Consider the following 6,000-nt stretch of genomic DNA (forward strand, 5'->3'; position numbering starts at 1 on the left):
TGCTTTTGAGACCCCTCATCTCCTAAAGGAGAGCTGGCCTGTATTGTTTAGTTACTTGACTGATTGTTTGCTATGCTGGGGAAGAACCTAGAACCTCCACCACTGAGCTACACTCCCAGACCCTGTCTCTAATTCTACATTTTAACCTATTTATTTATTTATTTATTTATCTATCTATCTATCTATCTATCTATCTATTTATTTGGTGGTTTTGAGACAGGGTTTCTTGGTGTAGCAGCTCTGGCTGTCCTGGAACTCACTTTGTAGACCAGGCTGGCCTCGAATTCACCCAGATCCGCCTACCTCTGCCTCCTGAGTGCTGGTATTAAAGGGGTGCACCACCACTGACTAGCCAAGAACAGCTTTTCATTGACCTCTCTTGTGCTAAGTTTCATTCAGTACAGAGAAATGACTTTCTTCCCTGGGTTTGTAGCATTTCCATAAAATGTACCATACTGTCTCCTCTTCCACAAAACAACATCTCCACTGGCTGTGGTGGCATATGTCTGTAATCTCAGCACTTGGGAGGTGGAGGCAGGAGGCATTTATTGGTCCCCCTCAGCTACATAGTGAGTTTGAAAACAGTCTTGGCTATATGAAATCCTGGCTCAAAAAAATAAAAATAAAAACAAACACTGGGCATGGTGGTGAACTTGGGAGCCAGAGACACTCAGACCTCTGTGAGTTCAAGGTCAGATTGGTCTACAGAAATAAAGATGACTTTATACTAACTTCCTGTCGTTCTGATACCTTTTACCCACTGCTTGTTTTGCCTGGGGGGGACCATCCTGCCTCATCTCACTGTAATTAACTGTTTTCATGTGGTCAACATTTGTGTATTGGTAGCATGCACACCATACACACACACACACACACACACACACACACACACACACACACACACAATTAAAAAAACAAAACAAGATAGCCAGCATCCCTCAGGAATGACACCAGAGGTTTTCTTCTGTCCTATACACACAAGCAGATGCACACATCTGCACCTAAACACAGGAACATTCACACACAGACACAGATCCTATCCTCCTGGCCATAGATGATTAAGTCCAGGGTGAACATCAGTGTTAACTGGTTTAATCAGATTCTCTCCACAGCAGTGTGGAACTTGAAACTGAGACAAAGAACCTGAGAGCCCTTAAGCTGAGTTCCATTAATGTCAGCACGTCAGAGAAGGCTGTCCATCAACCACATCTGTTAGAGTCCCTGGAGACGCCTTACTCCTGTTCTTCCTAGCCTGTGCTCAGAGAGTCTTTGGAGACCAATGACTATCTTGGCTGCTGTCCAACATGAACTATCCTTTTTCCCTTTAAGCCATCCAATGTCCTTTCTCTTACAGCCATGAGCCACACACCAGCCTTTCAGTCGGTGATGGATTGCATGCACTCCAGTGGTCCCCTAAGAGTCTTACCTTCTGGTGATGCCTGAGCCTCTTGGTTTGTGTAAGTTCTCTATGTGATGTTTGCATAACGTGAAAATTGCCTGCAGACTTCAGCAATGCACGGTTGTACTTTCAACCAAAAAACTCATGCAATTGTGCTAACGACATTTTTCGGTGTGGTGACCTGAAAATCAGACAAAATGCTACTACTGCATTCCAGCAACGCTGAAATGCTACCTGTGTTTAGAACAGCAGTTCAAAAGACCCTTCCTCCTTCAGGTTTTCCATACTCCCCCTGAGGACCACAGAGCATCGAGCTTTGTCTTCATCCTTTGTGGTATAGCAGCTCTTTCTGGCTTTTGGAGCTATTTTGAACATCTGCCTCCACCACTAATTGCAAAAACCCTTTCAAATCAGGGACAGAAGCTTGTTGTTGTTTTAGATGATGCCTCTTAGCACAGAGCCACAAACATTATTTAGAAAGAGCACTTGCTTTGAGTGTCCTCCTCTTCCATTCTGTTGATATCACTGACTCAGTTTCTCTTTTTCCATTTTTAGACAACTCTCCTTCACCCTTTTTCTTTTTTTCTTATTTTTCTCCTCCTCCTTTTTCTCCCCCTTTTCTGTAAGTCTTCCATTCCCTTGTCCGTGTGTGTGTGTGTGTGTGTGTGTGTGTGTGTGTGTGTGTGTGTGTGTGTTGTGGTCTTTGTTGTTTTTGTTGCTTTCTGGGTTTTGTTGTTGTTGTTGTTTAGTTTTTTTTTTTTTTTTTTTTTTTGGTTTTTCCAGACAGGGTTTCTCTGTGTAGCTTTGGAGGCTGTAGACTAGGCTGGCCTTGAACTCACAGAGATCCTCCTGGCTCTGCCTCCCGAGTGCACCTTGAACTCTTGATCTCCCTTCCAAGTGCTGGGATTACAGATGATCCTCCCTTCTCTCTCTCTCTCTCTCTCTCTCTCTCTCTCTCTCTCTCTCTCTCTCTGTGTGTGTGTGTGTGTGTGTGTGTGTGTGTGTGTGTTGATTTTAGCATACTGAACTGGCATTGAATACAGGGCCTTTCTTACTCATTCAAGACAACACATACCTCTGAGCTTTATACCCCAGTATTTTATTTTATTTTTTAAGAATGATTCTCAGCTGGGTTGCACATGCCTTGGAAGACAGAGGCAGAATCTCTGAGTTCCAGGCCAGCCTAGTCTACAAAGCGTTCCAGGACAGCCAGGGCTACACAGAGAAACACTCTCTTGAAAGACAAAAAAAAGAAAAAGAAAAAGAAAGAGAGGTTCTCCTTAAGTTGTTTAGGCTGGCCTTGAACTTCTTATGTTGCCCAGGCAAGGATTTAACTTGAGATCCTCCTGCCTCAGTTTGCAGAGTGCTGAGATTACAGTCATGTGCCACCACACCTAGGTCCTTCAGGCTTCGGCCTTTGTTTCAGGTTGGGAGGAAGGGGATCTAGAAATGATGACATGCTCACTATTTCTTCAGAAACACGGAAAGCCCAAAGGGGCCAGCAAGCATCCTGTCTAACACTCTAGCTAAAAGGATCCGGAAAGCAAACCCCCATCCCTGGGGATTCTCAGTTGCTGGCCAGCAGCTAGACCAGCTGCTGCCGCTGGTCACCTACACCACCACATGGGAAGCATGTGGTTTATTTACATATAATGCATTGTAACACAGGAAAGAATACAAGAAAGCTATATTTCTGGTTGTATTTTATCAGAACCTGGTATATTATCAGTCACATCTGGACTTATCTGAGGCAAGTTTTTTACCCTAGAGATTTATTTACTTATTCATCTTATTTTATTTCATTTTAATTTTTATGCGTATGGGTATTTTGCCTGCAGGTATGTATGTCTGTGCACCACATGCATCCCTGGTGCCCTCAGAGGCCAGAAAAGGGCATCAGATCCCCTGAAACTGGAGTCACAAATGGCTATGAGCTGCCATACAAGGGCTGGGAATTGAACCCAGGTTCTCTGGAGCAGCAACAAGTTATTGGTTTTTATTATGTAATGTGTGTGTGTTTGGGTATGGGCATATGTATATGAGAGCAAGTGCCCTAGGAGTCTAGAGGCCCCACTGCAGCTAAAGTCAGAGGCAGACGTGAGACACCCAACATAGATGCTAGGAACCAAACCCAAGTCCTCTGCAAGAGCAGTATGCTCTCCTAACTGCTGAGCCAGTTTGCAGTCTGGGAGTTTTCTATTACAGAAATCCCTCTGGGTCTATTTTCAACTTTAGTGTTTTGTCTGTTTCCAGATGTGAGAGTTTACAACACTTGCAAGACAAAGAAGTTTGAAGTTCATCTACCCACTAAGTGTTTACTAAAACAAAGTTCTAAGGGCTGTCTGAGTTGATGGAGCTGGGGAAGAGATCAGAAGTTGGTTTAAGAAAAGGCTGGTTCAGTGGTTAAGCATGCTTGCTGCTCTTGCAGATAACCTGGGTTCAATTTCCAGCACTGACACAGCAGCTCACAACCATCTATAACTCCAGTTCCAGGGAAGCTGACATCCTCTTCTAGCCTCAGGGGCTCTTGCATGCAGATGCTGCATATAAACTCTTTTTCCCCCTCCAAGACAGGGTTTCTTTGTGTAGCCTTGACTGTTCTGGAACTCGCTCTGTAGACCAGACTGGCTTTGAACTCAGAGATCCATCTGCCTCTGACTCCCTCCCCAGTGCTGGGATTAAAAGTGTGTGTGCCACCACTGCTCGGCTGTGCATATAAGCTCTTAAAAGCTTACACACATACACAGTATTTTTTTAAAAACTCTTTTAAAAGGAGGTTGAGATGAAAGGAAATAGAAGGGAGTGTCAGAGTGTAGTTCAGTGTCAGAGCACTCACCTAGCATATGTGAGGTTCTGAGTTCCACTCCCAGTGCTACCAAAAAAAAAAAAAAAAAGAGGGAAGGGAGCAAGCAGTGGGTTATGGTGCATGCCTTTAATCCCAGCACTCAGGAGGCAGAAGCAGGCAGATCTGAGTTAGAGGTCACCATAGTCTACAGAGCTAGTTCCAGGACAGCCAAGGCTATACAGAGAAACTGTCTGGAAGAAAGAGAGAAAAAGGGAAGGAGGGAGGGAGGGGGAGAAAGAGGAGGGAGGAAGGAATGGAGATGCCATCCCAGAGATGGTGAATATCCCCAGCAGAGTCCCACAGACCTGAAAGTGGTTCATCTTAGCCAGCAGACTCCTCAATATGTTGAGAAGCAACAAAAATGGAGGCAGCTTTTTAGGGAGTATTATCAGCTGTGGCTAGGAGTATAACCCACTAGTCTCACAGGTGTGTGTGTGTGTGTGTGTGTGTGTGTGTGTGTGTGCGCGCGCGCGCGCATATGTGCATGCGCAAGCATTAAAAAAAAAGAAAAGGACTTGGAAAGTGTCATAGGGAAACATAGCAACTCCATTTGAGACTTCAAAGGAACTTCCTAGGTCCACGATGACAATTTCCCTACTCCATTGTCTCAGTGTAACCACTGGAACTAATGCCTGTGAGGACAGCAGCTTTATAACCAGCTGGTGGAAGATACCAAGTATGTACCTCAGAGTACCATCAATTCCCACTAGTAAGCATAGAATGCTTAATCCAATGCCTATAACCAGGTCTCCCTGTCTCACTGTGGTGCAAAGGAGTCTTTCTGGTTCTGGAAGTGCTTTGGGACACTGGGGGTTAAATAAGGAATGCCATAGGGTGTCATGGGGTCAGAGAATCAGCAGTACTCTTCACAAAGGGAATGGCCAGAATGGAAGTGGGCAAGAGTGGTACCATCGAGGGACTAGCGTAAAGAGAAGGGCTAAGGGGAGACAAATGAAAAGCAGGTGAGTGAGCAAACTAAGAATGGCTGGGTGTCTCAGGGGATAGCCAGTCGTACTTGGGCTCCTGGCATCATTCCCTGCTCCAGCTGCTTGTGTTCTTCCGGCAGACGGGAACATTAATGGCCTGGAGGCTCTGAATTGTCACTGCCAGTGTCCATTTCTTTTGGTGGGAAGCCAACCCTTTATGTAAGACTTAGAACTCTAGGCCCTGGAATCTGCTGCTGGAGGCAGGCACAGAGGAATGTGCGCACACGAGGACTCGGAACCTGTTGGAGCTAGTAGCATGAGGATGGGGTATAGCCCCAGAAATGGCATTTCTTTTATAAGGGACATCTTTCCCGAGATCCTGAGACAGGAGGAACCCAAGATGACAAAAGCCATTGTTTCAGGAAATTCATAACCTGGGGGTAGGGTATGCTCGCTCCAAGCAGAGGTTGTCAAACAGCAAAAGAGGTGCTCTCTCGGGGTCGCTGGAGAATGTAAAATGCTGGGTGGGTACAGCTGGCACGTAGATGCACTCCTGTTTTTTCTATGACATGCAGTCCTCTGAAGCAGCCTCTCCTTCCCCATCATCCTCCAGGCCTATAATTGGGGTTGGGGAATATCAGGAGGATAAAGACCCTGGCCACTGGGAAGTAGATCCAGACAGGACCCAGATCACAGACTGGAACCCTTAAACAGCTGGTGGAGCCAGATAGTTTTGCTACCTGCCTGCTGTGTGACCTCAAACGGGTCATTGTTTCTTCAGCTCTAAAAGGGGGAATAGCAATGACAGAACCTACCTCAAAGGGGTGCTG

The sequence above is a fragment of the Onychomys torridus genome, chromosome 8, assembly GCF_903995425.1.
Source record: "Onychomys torridus chromosome 8, mOncTor1.1, whole genome shotgun sequence".
Taxonomy (NCBI): Eukaryota; Metazoa; Chordata; class Mammalia; order Rodentia; family Cricetidae; genus Onychomys; species Onychomys torridus.